The 16,555-nt window shown below is 37.0% G+C and overlaps 1 pseudogene; it reads left to right on the top strand.

The window, feature by feature from the left end:
• The first annotated feature begins 1,137 nt into the window (after positions 1–1,137).
• Positions 1,138–2,071, top strand: LOC130836096 (putative olfactory receptor 7A2; annotated as a pseudogene).
• Positions 2,072–16,555: the final 14,484 nt, after the last annotated feature.

The raw sequence follows: 16,555 nt of genomic DNA on the forward strand, positions 1-16,555 counted from the left end.
TGTTATATCTTCAAGTTCAACAAGTCTTCTGTCATTTCTATTCTGCCTTTTAGCTCATCCTTTGGGAATTTTTAATTTAACCCATTGTAAATTTTAGTTCTATGATTTTCATTTATATCATCTACTTCTTTGTTGAGACTTCTATTGATTTGCTTAGACTTTCTATTTTTCATTTATTTCAATCATATTTTAGTTGGTCATTGAACCACTTTTATCATGGCTTCTTTTAAATCCATGTTAGACAATTCCAATTTCCGTGCCATTTCAGAGTTGGTAATATTGGTTGCCTTTTTTTTTTTTTTAATTCAATTTGACATCTTCTTGGTTCTTGGTATTACAGGTGAATTTGATTGAAACCTGGGCATTTGGGGTATTATAAGATCTTGACTCCTGTGTAAATTGTGTTTTAGCATGCCTCCTCTGACATCACTCCAGTGGATGAATGAGGGAGCTTCCCTGCTACTACCAGGTTGAGCAGAAGTCTCGATTCTCTTCTTGGCCTCTTTTCACACCTTGGTAGAACTCCTTGTTACTTTTGGGCAAAGGTTGGAGTTGAGGTTCCCTACTAGAACTTTGCCAATAACTCCCAGGCTTGGATAGAGAAGGGTGTCTTGTTCTTGCTTCCCATGCAGCCTCCACTGACATGAGATAGGCTGTCTTCTTACTGCCAAGCAGTGGTGAAAGTCCTTAGTTTCCTTGTACCCTCTTCTGGGCACCCTCCACATAGGAAGAAGAGAGTAGATCATTACTGTTTACCCAGTATTATGTTGTTTTAACATATTTAATCCCATCTAAAATATTTTTATTTATATATTGATATTCTCTTGCTCTACCCTCTCACTGGAATATAACTTCCTTCTGAACAGGAACTTATCTTTTCTCAGAAGCCCGATGCTTAATTTCTAGTGCCTTAAACAGTATTTTGTACATGATGAGTGCTTGGAACTGTTTGTCCAATAAGGAAGAATTTCCCAGAGAATTTGTGAAGGAAAAACAGTTTGGGGAAAAGGGTGAGATTAGGTACAATGTTGACTCACAGTTGACAGTACCCAGGAGCAGCTGGACCAATTGCATTCTGCTGAACATGTTGATCCATAAGTGAAATGTCTTTTTCCCCCCAGAAATCTCATGACCTACATGGAAGCAGGAAACCATACTCAGGTTTCAGAATTTATTCTGCTTGGATTCTCAGAAGAGGCAGAGCTGCAGCCTCTCATCTTTGGGCTGTTTCTGTCCATGTACTTGCTCACTTTTACTGGGAACTTGCTCATCATCCTGGCCACAATCTCAGACTCCTATCTCCACACCCCCATGTACTTCTTCCTCTCCAACCTGTCCTTTGCAGACATCTGTTTCACCTCCACCACCATCCCAAAGATGCTGCAGAGCATCCAGCTAAAGAGCAAAGCCATCACCTATGAAGGCTGCCTCTGCCAGATGTACTTTTTCATGCTCTTTGTACATTTGGACAACCTTCTGCTGAGTGCAATGGCCTATGACTGGTTTGTGGCCGTCTGTCACCCTCTGCATTACACAGGCATCATGAACCCCCAGCTCTGTGGCTTCCTGCTTCTGGTATCCTGGTTACTGAGCGTTCTGGACTCTTTGTTAAATGGCTTACTGGTGTTGCAGCTGTCCCTGTGTACTGATCTGGAAATCCCCCACTTTTTCTGTGAAATCAATCAGGTGCTTGAACATGCCTGTTCTGACAACTTTCTTAATTGCAAAGTGCTATATTTTGCATCTGGTCTGGTGAGTTTTATTCCACTTACTGGTATCCTTTTCTCTTACTCTAAGATTGTTTATTCTGAGAATTTCATCAGTTAGAGGCAAGTATAAAGCATTCTCCACCTGTGGGTCTCACTTCTCTATTGTTTCTTTGTTTTATAGGACAGGACTGGGGGTGTACATGAGTTCTGCCATGACCCCAGATTCCAAGGTCAATACAATAGCTTCAGTTATGTATACAGTGGTGACACCCATGATGAATCCTTTTATATACAGTCTGAGGAATAAGGACATAAGAGGTGCTTTGTTAAGTCTTGTCAGTATTATCAGTTTCAAAGAGTGACAGAGATGCCTGTCTGGGGACTGGAGAAGTGCCCATGAGTAACATAAAAGTAAAAAATATATATCAAGATTCAGAAATCCAGGTATTTGGTGACTGTTTCTCTTTATTCCTAAAATTCATATTTCTTTGAAATATCATTTTGTGTATTTTCTAACATCTGATTGCTCAAGATTATATTGATAATGTATATAGATATCTCCAAACTGTTTTCACCATTTTCAAGTTTGCTTTTCCTAAAGTCCATCCCCAATTTTAGAAATGAAGGAATTTGGTAGTAATCATTTTTACTAAGTGGTAATATTTATTTTTTGAGTAACCTATATTTAAACTACCCCATCACATATATATACATGTGATGTTTTCTCATTTTTCCTGTCAGATTTGTGTTGAAGGCTATAATTTCTATAGCTATGATAAGAGGTTGAACTTATTTTTTCATTCAGATTTATGCCATTGATTACAATGATAATATCTTATTGCATCAACATTTTCTTTCAGTGTACCTATCTTTAAATTATTTTTCTAGTAATCTAAATCAAATATTGTCCAAATTCTTCTGTAAAGGTCCAAAGAATAAATATTTTTGGCTTCACAAGCTACACAATGTCTATTACAACCACTCAACTCTGCCATTGTAGCAGAAGTCAGTCAACAAAACAGAAATAGATAATGTGAAAACAAATGAGCATGGCTCTATTCAAATAAAACTTGATTGATCAAAGCAAGTGGTGGGTCAGATTTGGAATGCTGTCCTCCTGGTTACTACCATCTAAATGCATGTGCTGGGCTGTTCTGTATCAACTTGATTAACAAGTTTTCTAGAATCACCTTCCCTCTTGTCAAAAGAGAAGATAGTATGTAATTTGACAGGCAGAAGTGAAGTAACAATAATTGCACTCTGAAGGTCTTTAGCATTTAATGAGTTGACAGACAGATGCAGGTGTGCCAATGAATTTCAGCTTGATTTCACTGTATTCTGCTGTGCTCAGCTCTTCTTCCCAACTGATGTTTTTGATGATCAAGAGTGACCCCAAGTCTATCAATAGACATATGGCTTAAGAGCAAGAGACACGACAGATTTGGAAAACTTCATCACAAATTCAATATTTTCAGTCTGTCTTCAGCAGGTAGATATTCTGTGATTCACTGGTTCATGCTATTTTAAAAATCAAAACCCCTTCTTTCAAATCTTCCACTCCAAGCTGTTTCCTCAAGTGTGTAAAGTCTAATTCCTATAACAAATCCATTATCTCTAATTCATAGTAGACCTGGTTCCATGATTGAATGAAAACTTCTACATTTGATGGTTCCAGAAGTGGTTCCAAAAGAATAGAACTCTAGAGCTGGGCATATGGAATTGGTTCTGTGATCTGATTAGATTTAAAGGCATTAATGACGTGTGTGTGTGCACTTGCTAAAATAGACAGCAATATTTCACAGTATGCTGTGGCAAATAGTAATTAAATAAACATTGTTTACTTTTAGGTAGCTATAGTTAAATGCCAGTAGAAGGCAACACACCAGGGATCCAAGTATTTGCTGTGTTAGAGCTTTTTAGTGAAAGAAGTGTAATGGGTTGATGAGTTGCTTCTAAAAGCACAGGAGAATTTGGAGAAGGAAACACTGACCTCAGGACTTGAAATGCTCTAATTCCCAGTTCAAGTTTCAGGCAAGAAGACAGAAAGCTAAAATCCTCCCAAAGCAACATACACAGGTATCTGTGTCCAGCACACCAAGATAATGGATAATTACACACATCTGTACATCTAATGGTGGGTGGGCTGAAACACATAGAGGAGGAGAAACTGAGGGAACAATGGAGGCAGTGCCTGCAATCCCAGCACTCTGTCTGTGATAGCTGAACCTGCAGCCCCAGAGAACCTGGACATATTAAGGGAGGTGGAACACAAGACTCTGGCCTCCCAGCCAGAGGTGCACATGTGGCAACAGGTAACTGAGTAACAGTGGCAGTGGGTACTGGGGCCCTGTTCCTCTGACACTGAGGTGCCCATGACTGTAGGCCCCCATACCACCCTTGCAACAATGAGGCTCATGAACTTTATAACACTGGACACAGCAGAGGCACCTGCATGACCCCAGCTCTCCCAGGACAGTGGTACCTGTGAAACATTACCATCTTGGATGCAAGGGAAGAGCACACCACACCATCCTGGTGTATCAGGCAGCAATGCCAGTGATGCTTTTAGCAGTAAGACAACAACAACCCTGGAGATACAAGAAGTGATAATGAGGGCACAGGGCCACAACTTTGACAGAAGCAGTGGAGGGTGGAAAGTGCCATTTCTCAAATATAACCACAGGCAGCTCAGGTAAGAGAAACAAACAAACAAAATACTATATCACCACCTACTGGAAACAAAAGAAAAATCTCTAATTTCTAATCTGTTGAATCATTAGAATCAAACAGAAAGGTGTTCCATACTTCAATGGACAAGGACCTATTGTATCACAGAGATACCTCCTGTGTCAATATTCTGTAATAACGTAAACGGGAAAGAATTTGAAAAAGAATAGGTACATGTATATGTATAACTGAATCACTTTGCTGTACACCTGAAATTAACAAAACATTGTCAATCAAGTGTACTCCAATATAAAATAAAAAGTTAAAAAATGTGCAGAAGTGCAACAACTCATCAAGCACAATGGTAAACCAGAGTAACACTGTCACAGAAAGGAAATGACATTTCTCCATCAACCAAGCTTAAAGTCACAGAATATTGTGATCTACTTGATAGAGAATTCAAACAGCTGTCAAGAAGAAACACAACCAGCTACAAGAAAATTCAGAAGGGCAGTTTAATGAGCTCAGGAATAAAATTAATGAACAGAAGGAATACTTTGTAAAAGAGATTGAATTTCTGAAAAAGAAACAAACAGAAGTTCTGGAGCTTAGGAACTCAATAAACAAGATGAAGAATGCACTAGAAAGCACTGGAAATTGAGCAAAGTGATAAAAATAGAATCAGGAAGTTGCAAATCTTTATTAGAATAGGTTTCTGACAATTTATTATAGCATAAATGTTAAAAGAGAAAATAAAGCAGAAAAAATAACCATAACTACCTCAATTTGGTGACAAACTCACAACACAAAAAGGGATACTTTGAGACAACCAGAACATAAAATGAAAAGGATGGAACCTGTATAGGTGGATATAGATAAGATGTTATCAACAGTAAAAGAACTATTTCATCTATGAGACATTGTTTACAAAACTCACATTAACCAGAAAACATAAATATAAAGCAGAGAAAGAAAACATTTAAAAAGAGAAAACCAGGATTTCCCTGGTTGCACAGTGGTTAAGACTCTGTGCTCCCAATGCAGGGGACCCAAGTTCTATCCCTGGCCAGGAAACTAGATCCCACATGCATGCTGCAACTAAGAGTTGGCATGCCACAACTAAAGAGCCCAGCTTCTGCAACTATGAGCCCATGTGATGCAACTAAGGAGCCCGCCAGCTGCAACTAAGACCTGGTGCAACTAACTAACTAACTAACTAACTAACTAAATATTAAAAAAGAGGAAACTGAAAAGAATATCTTAGAAAACTACCAAACCAAAAATGGCAGACAGAAACACAAGGACAAATGAAACATAAGTACATAAAACAATCAGAAAAGAAAAGATAAAATGGCAGTATTAAATCTTCAGCTAGCAATAATCACCCTAAATGTAAATGGGTTGAATTCACCCAGAAAACATAGAATACCTGATAGATTAAAAACAAGGCCCAACTATATGCTGCCTGAAGGAGACTCACCTCAACTCTAAAGACTGAGACTAAGACTGAAAAGATGTACGATAATACTTCACACAGATGGCAGCCACAAGAAAGCAGGTGTAGCAATGCTTATATGAGACAAAATAGAATTCAAGACAACAAAATAGTAAGATACAAAGATGGACAGTGTATAATGGTAAAGGGGACAATTCTTCAAGAAGACATAACAGTGATTGATATTTATGCACCTAACATAGGAGTACCAAAATATATAAAACAATCATTAAGAGACCTAAAGGGAGAAATTGATAGCAACACAATAATAGTAGGGAACTTTAACAACCCACTTACATCAAAAGATTAGATCATGCCAACAGAAAGTCAACAAGGAAACAGCATCCTTAAATGAAACATTATACCAGATTAACTTAATATTGATTTATATAGAACATTCCATCCAGATGCAGCACAATACACATTCTGCCCAAGTGCACATGAAACTTTTTCAAGGATTGACTATGTGTTGGGACACAAAACTAATCTGAATAAATTTAATAAGATTTAAATCATATCAAGGATCTTTCTGATTCCAATGGTATGAAATGAGAAATCAACTACAAGAAGAGAGATGAAAAAATTACAAATATGTGGAGACTGAACAACATGCTACTGAACAACTGTTGGGTCAACAAAGAAATCAATGGTTAATCAAAAATTACCTAAAAACAAGTGAAAATGAAAATATAACATACTCAAATCTCTGCGATGGAACAAACATGGTACTAAGAGTGACTTTTATAGCAATTAAGGCCTAACTCAAGAAGTCAAAAAAATCTCAAATAAATAATCTAACCTTACACCTAAAGCAACTAGAAAAAGAAGCACAAACAACCCATAGTCAGTGGAAGGAAGGAGATAATAAATATCAGAGCAGAAATAAATGAAGTAGACACTAAATAGACAATAGAAAAGATCAGTGAAGCTGAGAGCTGGTCTTGGAAAATATAAACAAAATTGATGTGCCTGTAGCTCAATTAACTAAAGAAAAGAAGAGAGAGAAGGCTCTGCTAAGTAAAATCAAAGATGAAAGAGAAGGAAACATAGATACCACAGAAATACAAAGGATTATAAGAGAATCCTTTGTATTATAATTATAGAATTATAATTTGAATCATACAACCATCCAAGACTGAATCATGAAGAAACAGAAATACTGAACAGACTGACCACTAGTACAGAGATTAAAACAGCTATCAAAATGCTTCCTCCAAACAGAAATGCAGGACCAGATGGCATCACAGGTGAATTCTACCAAACATTCAAAGAAGATTTAATACCTATCCTCAAACTTTTCCAATAAAATTGAAGAGGAGGAAATGCTTCCTAACTCATTTTATGAGGCCAACATTACCTTGATACCAAAACCAGGAAGAACAACACACAAAAATAAAACTAAAGGTCAATATCTCTGATGAACATAAACCCAAAAATTCTAAACAAATTATTAGCAAACAAAATACAGCATTATATCGAGAGGATCATATACCATTATCAAGTGGGATTTATTTCTGGGATGCAAGAATGGTTCAACATCTGCAAATCAACCAACCTGATACATCATATTAACAAAATGAAGGATAAAAGTCATATGATAATAACAATAGGTGCATAAAAAACATCTGATAAGATTTAACTCCCATTTATGAAAAAAAAAAACCTCTCGGTAAAGTAGGTATAGAAAGGATGTACTCCAACATAGTAAAGGCCATATATGACAAGTCCAATAACATTATACTCAATGGTGAAACTGAAAGATATCCCTCTAAGATCAGGAACAAGACAAGCATTCCCTCTCTCACCACTCTTATTCAACATGGTATTGAAATTCTAGCCAGAGCAATCAGGCAGGAAAATAAGTAAAAGACTTCCAAACTGGAAAGAAGTAAAACTTTCACTGTTTGTGAGTGATGTGATTTTGTACATATAGAAAACCCTGAAGACATCACTAAAAAACATTAGAAATAATAAACAAAATTAAAGTTGCAGGATATAAAACAAACACACAAAAATCTGTTGCATTTCCATACACTAACAATAAGCTAGTGGAAAGAGAAATTAAGGAAACAATCCTATTTACAATAGCAGCAAAAAGAAGAAAATACTTAGGAATGAATTTAACCAATAATGTGAAAAACCTGTACACTGAACACAATGAGACATTGTTGGAAGAAATTTAAGTTATACAAAAATGGAAAGATATTATGTGCTTATGATTAGAAGAATTAACACTGTTAAAATGTCTATATTACTTAAAGCAATCTACAGATTCAGTGCAATTCCTATAAGAATCCCAAGGACATTTTTCACAGAAATAGAACAAAAATTCTAAAACTTATATGGAACCACAAAAGACCTCTAATAGCCAAAACAGTCCTGAGGAAAGAGAACAAAGCTGGAGGCATCACACTCCCTGAGTTCAAAATTTATTACAAAGTTGTAGTAATCAATAGAACATGGTATTATCAGAAAAAGACAGATAGATGGAACTGAATAGACAGCCCAGAAATAAACCCATGCATACACAGATAGTTAATTTACAGCAAAGGAGCAAAGAACATGCCATGGAGAAAGGATAGTCTCTTCAATAAATGTTGTTGGGAAAACAGGAAGCCACGTGGGAAAAAAGAAAGCAGAGAAAAGAAAGTAGACCACTGTCTCACACTGTATGTGAAAATCATCTCAAAATGAATTAAACACTTAAATGTAAGACATGTAACCATATAGCTCCTAGAAGAAAACATAGGTATGCTCCTTGACATTGGTCTTAGCAATATCTTTCTAGTTTTGTCTCCTTAGGCAAGGGAAACAAAAGCAAAGCTATGCAAATGAGATGCATTAAAGTAATAAGCTTCTGCAGAGCAAAGGAAACCGTCAACAAAATGAAAAGACAATCTACGAATAGAAGAAAATATTTGCAAATGATATATTTGATAAGGGGTTGGTATCTAAAATATGTAAAAAATACTCATACAACTCAACAGTATAAAAACAATCTGATTAAAAGTGGGCAGAAGAGATGAATAGACATTTTCCCAAAGAAGACATACAGAGGGCTAACAGGCACATGAAGAGATGTTCAACAGCACTAATCATTAGGGAAATGCAAATCAAAACCTCAGTGAGCCATCTCCTCATTCCCATTAGAGTCGCTATTATCAAAAAAGCAATAAATAACGAGTGGGGGATTCCTAGGTGGCACAGTGGTTAAGAATCCACCTGTCAATGCAGGAGACACGGGTTCCATCCCTGCTCCAGGAAGATCCTACATGCCACACAGCAACAATGCCCATGTTCCACAACTATTGAGCCTGTGTGTCACAGCTACTGAAACCCATGTGCCTAGAACCCATGTTCCACAACAAGAGAAACCACCGCAATGTGAAGCCCATGCACTACAATGAAGATTAGCCCCCCGCTAGCCACAACTACAGAAAGCCTATGTGCAGCAGTGAAGACCTAACACAGCCAATAAATAAATGAATAAATAAATAAATAAATGATAAATAAATAAATTTATTAAAAACAAATGAAAACAAACAAAAAGAAATAATGTGTTTGGTGACTGGATGTGGATAAATGAGAACATACACTTTAGTGCAGCCACTATGGAAAACAAAATGGAGATTCCTCAAAAAATTAAGAATAAAATTATCATATTATCCAGACATCCCAGTTTTGTGTATTTATCCAAAAATATGAGAATGCTAAATCAAAGAAATATATTCTCCCTTTATTCATCATGGCATTATTTACAATAGCCAATATATACAAACACCTAAGTGCCCATCAGTGAATGGATGGATAAAGAAGAGGTGGTATACACAATGGAATACTACTAAACAATAAAAAGATGATTTCTTAACATCTGTGACAACATTGACTGGCCTTGAGGGTATTATTCTAAGTGAAATGTCAGACCGAGAAAGACAAATATCATATGATTTGACTCATATATGGAATATAACAAACAAACAAACAAAACAAATGGACAAACAAAACTAAAGGAAAAAACAAACAAACATGTGGATACAGGGAACAGAATAGTGCTTACCAGACGGAAAAGGGTGGAGCGAAGGGCAAAACGGGCAAAATGGATCAAAATTATGGTGATGAATGAAACTAAATTTTTTGGTAGTGATCATGCTGTAGGGTATTTCTACAGAAGTAGAAATGTAAAGTTGAATACAACCCTTGTTGTGTAGCCCTTGGGCAGGCTGTGAAAATTCTAGGACGTGTCCAGTATTGTCTTCTTCATCAAAAGCTCCTTGATGATTTTAGCTGAAGTGTGTTCTGTGATCGTAACTAGAACTGCAAAGGCTGATCCAGCCACAACCTTGACCCCAGTGAAGGAAATATCTTGGGGACTCACTATAAATAATATGAACCAGGCAAGTGCCTCAGGCATTCCCTGTTGATAGCATCACTACCTATTGGGTGGGTACAACACCAGGAGGCTACGTGATGTCAGGTGAATTTGGTTTTTATTACTCTTTCTCCATTAAATCTCCTGCCTTCTAGAAGTCAGAACTCCCAGCACCTTATCCCAACCCTGAGTTAAAATTTTCTCCAAAGTCTAAGACTGAGAATTATGTCTTGATTAGTTTCCTTGGATCTTCAAAACATTGACTTGTGGTGCAGACAGAACCTTGGTATCTCCTAGGTGTGTTACTATCATGCCTTTCTTGTCCCCAGCCACACTGAGTAGAGTAGGAGTGGACACAACTCAAGCTGGCAAGATCAGTAATCTATCCTCTAAATAATGTAGAAATGGTACATGGAAATTCTTTTCTCTTTTTTTTAATGAAGATGCTTTTATTCTCATTTGACCTCAGATTGAGAAAATATGACATGGGCACATTAAAGAATATTTCAAAGTTTGAAGTGGCTTTGGGTAAAGGTTAATGAAGATTATAGAGGGTGTATTAGTCAGCTCTCATCAAATTTTGCTACAATAATAACCTCAAAATCTCAATGGATAAAAGTCACAAAAGTATTTAAGCTGAAATTACATATTTGCTGGGGGTTAGCTGTGGCTTTGCTCTCTGAGGAGTCTTCATTGTTTTCAAAATTTATTTTATTGACAAATAGTTGATTTACAATGTTGTGTTAATTTCTGCTTTATGACAAAGTAATTCAGATATATATATATACACACATATTTTATATATATACATATATATAAATGATTCTTTTATATACATATACATATATACATATACATATATATTCTTTCTATACATATATTCATATATATTCTTTTACATACATATATTTTTTATTAGGGGTATAGTTGCTTTAGAATGTTGTATTAGTTTCTGCTGTACAATGAAGTGAATCAGCTGTATTTATACATATATCCCCTCCTTCTTGGACCCCCTCCCACCCCACCCCAGTTACATCCATCTAGGTCATCACAGAGCACTGAGGTGAGCTTCCTGTGCTGTACATCAGGTTCCCACTAGCTATCTGTTTTACACATGACAGTGCAAATACGTCAATCCCAATCTCTCAATTTGTCAGCTGCCTACCCTCCCCCCTGCCTCATGGTGTCCACAGTCTGTTCCCTAGGTCTGCGTCTCTATTCCTGCCCTGCAAATAGGTTCATCTGTACCATTTATTTTCCTTTTTTAAAAATTAATTTTTATTGGAGTATAGTTGCTTTACAATTTTGCTTAGTTTCTAACATACAGCAAAGTGAATCAGCCATACATATACATATATTCCTTCCCTTTTGGTCTTCCTTCCTGTTCAGGTCACCACAGTACATTAAGTAGCATTTCCTGTGCTACACAGTATGTTCTCATTAGTTTCTATTTTTACATAGCAGCAATAGTGTACGTGTCAATCCCAATCTTCCAGTTCCTCCCCCCTCCTCATATTCATATATTTGTTCTGTACGTCTATGTCTCTATTTCTGCCTTGCAAATAGGAACATTTATACCATTTTTCTAGATTCCACATATATGGGTTAATATACAACATTTGCTTTACTCTTTCTGACTCAGTTCACTCTGTATGACACTCTCTAGGTCCATCCACAGTTCTACAAATGACCCAATTTCATTCCTTTTTATGGCTGAGTAGTATTCAATTGTATATATGTACCACATCTTCTTTAGCCATTCCTCTATTGATGGATATTTACCTTGCTTCCATGTCCTGGATACTGTGAATAGCGCTGATATGAACACTGGGGTGTGTATATCTTTCTGAATTATGGTTTTCTCTGGGTATATGCCAATTAGTGGGATTCTTGGGTCACATGGTAGCTCTATTTTTAGTTTTTTAAGGAACCTCTATACTGTTCTCCATAATGGTCATATCAATTTACATTCCCACACCCTCTCCAGCATTTATTGTTTGTAGATTTTTTGGTGATGGCCACTCTGACCATTGTGAGGTGATACCTCATTGTACTCTTGATCTGTGATTTATGTCATAGAGTGTTCTGCCTATGCTTTCCTCTAAGAGTTCTATAGTGTCTGGCCTTACAAATAGGCCTTTAATCCATTTTGACTTTATTTTTATGTATGGTGTTAGGGAGTGTTCTAATTTCATTCTTTTACATGTAGCTGTCCAGTTTTCTCAGCACCACTTATTGAAGAGGCTGTCTTTCTTCATTCTATATTCTTGCCTCCTCTCTCAAAGATAAGGTGACCATAAGTGCATGGATTTATCTCTGGGCTTTCTACCCTGTACTAATGACCTATATTTCTGTTTTTGTGCCAGTGCCATACTGTCTTGATTACTGTAGCTTTGTAGTATAGTTTGAAGCTGGGAAGTCTGATTCCTCCAGCTCCAATTTTCTTTCTCAAGATGGCTTTCCCTATTTGTGGTCTTTTGTGTTTCCACGCAAATTGTAAAAATTTTTTGTTCTAATTCTTTGACGAATGCCATTGGTAATTTGATAGGGATTACACTGAATCTGTAGATTGCCTTAGGTAGTATAGTCATTTTCACAATGTTGATCCTTCCAATCCAAGAACACTCCATCTGTTTGTGTCATCATTGATTTCCTTCATCAGTGTCTAATAGTTTTCTTTTTTTTAAGCTCTTTATTGGAGTATAATTGTTTTACACTGTTGTGCCAGCTTCTTCTGTACAACAAAGTGAATCAGCTGTATTTATACATATATCCCCATATCCCCTCCCTCCCTTGGTTTTTTCAATTTTTTTTTTTAGTTTTAAAATTAATTTTATTTATTTATTTATTTGCTACAATGCGTCTTCATTGTGGTGCATGGGCTTCTCATTGAGGTGGCTTCTCTTGTTGCAGAGCACAGGCTCTAGGTGTGCAGGCTTCAGTAGTTGTGGCACTTGGGCTCAATAGTTGTGGCTTGTGGGCTCTAGAGCACAGGCTCAGTAGTTGTGGCACGCAGGCTTAGTTTGCTCCATGGCATGTGGGATCTTCCCAGCTCAGGAATCAAACTCATGTCCCCTGCATTGGCAGGCAGATTCTTAACCACTGAACCACCTGGGAAGCCCTTAACCACTGTGCCACCTGGGAAGCTGAGTTTTATGCATACACGTCTTTTCCTCGTTAGGAAAATATTCCTAGGTACTTTATTCTTTTTGTTACAATGGAAAATGGGATTTTTTCCTTAATTTTTCTTTCTGATCTTTCATTGTTGGTGTACAGGAATGCAAGAGATTTCTATGTTAATTTTGTATCCTGCTACTTTAGCAAATTCATTGATTAGCTCTAGTAGTTTTCTGGTGATATCTTTAGGATTTTCTATGTATAGTATCATGCCATCTTCAAACAGTGACAGATTTACTTCTTTTCCAATTTGGATTCCTTTTATTTCTTTTTCTTCTCTGAATGCTGTGGCTAAGACCTCCAAAGCTATTTTGAATTATAGCAGTGAGACTGGACATCCTTGGCTTGTTCCTGATCTTAGAGGAAATGCTTTCAGTTTTTTGCCATTGAGAATGATGTTTTCTGTGGGTTTGTTGTACATAGTCTTTATTATGTTGACATAGTTTCCCTTTATGCTCACTTTCTGGAGAGTTTTTTTTTTCATCATAAATGGGTATTGAATTTTGTCAAAAGCTTTCCCTGCATCTATTGAAATTATCATATTGTTATTTTCTTTATTAATATGGTGTATCACATTGATTGATTTGCATCTATTGGCATATCCTTTCATCCCTGGAATAAATCCCACTTGATCAGGGTGTATGATCCTTTAAATGTGTTGTTGGATTATGTTTGCTTGTATTTTGTTGAGGATTTTTGCATCTATGTTCATCAGTGATATTAGCCTCTAATTTTCTTTCTTTTTTTGTCATATCTTTGCATGGTTTTGGTATCAGGGTGATGGTGGCCTCATAGAATCAGTTTGGGTGTGTTCTTCTCTCTGCTATATTTTGGAAGAGTTTGAGAAGGATAAGTGTTAGCTGTTTTCTAAATGTTTGACAGAATTTACCTGCAAAGCCATGTAGTCCTGGACTTTTGTTTGTTGGATGATTTTTAATTACAGTTTCAATTTCATTACTTGTGATCATTCTGCTCATATTTTCTATTTCTTCCTGGTTCAGTCTTGGAAAGTTGTATCTTTCTAAGAATTTGTCCATTTCTTCTAGGTTGTTAATTCTATTGGTATATAGTTGCTTGTAGTAATCTCTTATGATCCTTTGTATTTCTATGGTGTCCATTGTAACTTTTTTTGCATTTTTAATTTTATTGATCTGAGTCCTCTACCTCTTTTTCTTGATGAATCTGGATAAAAGTTTATCAATTTTGTTTGTCTTCTCAAAGAACCAGCATTTAGTTTCATTGATCAACAGCTGGGGTACCAAGACCCCACAAGCCATGCAATGTGGCCAAAAAAAAAATGGAAAAGAAAAAACAGAGACAGACACACAAAAAAATAATTCAAACAATTAAAACAAATCCAAGCAAACAAAAACAAACAAAAACCCCACAAAAACTGAAAGAAAACAACCAACCAAACAAAAAACCTTAAAGCCAAAACAAACAATAAAAAACTAAAGAAAAGCAAAACAAAAACAACAAAAAAAGTAAAGAAAGAGAAAACACATATAAATAACAAAACATAAAGAAAAAGAAAAAAGGTAAGAACTAGACAAACAAAAACCAAGACAAAAAATAAAAACAAAACCAAACAAATAAAAAGCAGACAAAAAATTAAAACAACCCCCCTAAAAAATCATAAAGAAAACATAAAAGAAGACAACAACCAAAGATATCCAAAAACTAAAACAAACAATAAAAACAAAACTAACAAAAACAAAAAAGATAAAACAAAGCCAAAAACAGTAAAAAAGAAAAGAAAACAAAAAAGAAACACACAAAATGACAGGAAAACAAAATAAATAACAAAAATAATAAAACTGAAAAAAGCCTGAAAACAAAATCAAGAAAACACAAAACAAAAAAGACAACAAACACAAACAAAACCCCCCAAAATAAAATAAAAATAGACAAATAAAAAGCATATTTAAAATTTCATAAAAATAAAAAATAGAGGATGGAGTCAAGATGGTAGAATAGGAGGACATGGAGTTCATGTCTCCTCACAACTAGGGCACCTATCAGATGATGATGGGGACCTTGACACTGAAGAGGATAAGAGGAACACACAAGTGACTGGTTAAGATATGGGGGGGAGCAAGGAGTGAGAAGTGGAGGTGGAATTGGTTCAGTGGCCCTGAGGGTCAGCTGGGGGAAGGGAGGGGTTCTCATGCTTGGAGAGGCCCACTCACTGAGAGGTGATCAACGGGGATAGAGAACAACCCTCATGGGTTTGGAGAATTGGAGGGGAGTGCAGCTAGATTTTCCCCACCTACCCAGCCCTGGGGAGCCTGTTGGGGTCCCAGGCTTCAATCCTCTGTCCTCTGAAGCCCCTTCTCCTTCCAGCTGCTTGGATATTGGGAGCATGGTAGGGAGGGAGGAGGAAGAGTAGATGTGAATGGCAAGGAACCCTCTGGGATCAGAGGATGCCCACTCAGGCCCTGGGGAGCCAGCTGGGGTGCAGCTCCAGCCACACAGGTCCTGGGGATGTGGGAGGAAGGAAGGGAGGGAGGAAGAGCATAGGTGAATGGGGAAAGACCCTGGGGGTTGGAGGATGGGGGTGTGTGGCTAGTTTTTCCCCCTATTCACTCAGGCCCCTGTGAGCCTGCTGAGGTCCCAGACCTGATCCTCCACATTCTGAGGCCAGAGAGATCCAGGACCCCATTTGGCTGTGCAGAGTCTAAGCTCTGACCCCATCACCCAGGGTCTTTTCTGGCCAACTGGGTCCTGAACATAGACCTCACCCCCTGCCCCCGTGCCTAAACCCCACCTCCACCTAAGCCCTGCCCCTGCCTAAGCTCTTTCTTTTGTTTTCCTTTTTTGCTACTGTGGTTCTGTTTTACCTTCTGGTTGTTGTTTCATTTATATTTTTATTTTTTCTAATATATCTCTAAGTTTTCTAATTTTATTTTACTTTTTATTCTTAGCTATTGCAGGATCCTCCTGACTAAGGAGGAGGGGATGGAGGTTAATACAGCTGAACAGATTGGGGACATATTGAAAAGATAAGAACAAAAGGATTGAAAATGGGTAGGTTGTAATCGGAAATAAGACAATTGTTGAGAGTAACTTTCAGATTCCAAACTTGTGCTACAGGATGGATGTGGTGCCATGCAGATTGAGAAGGACACCATGGGAAAG

Source organism: Hippopotamus amphibius, chromosome 15 (genome assembly GCF_030028045.1).
Source record: "Hippopotamus amphibius kiboko isolate mHipAmp2 chromosome 15, mHipAmp2.hap2, whole genome shotgun sequence".
NCBI classification, from domain to species: domain Eukaryota; kingdom Metazoa; phylum Chordata; class Mammalia; order Artiodactyla; family Hippopotamidae; genus Hippopotamus; species Hippopotamus amphibius.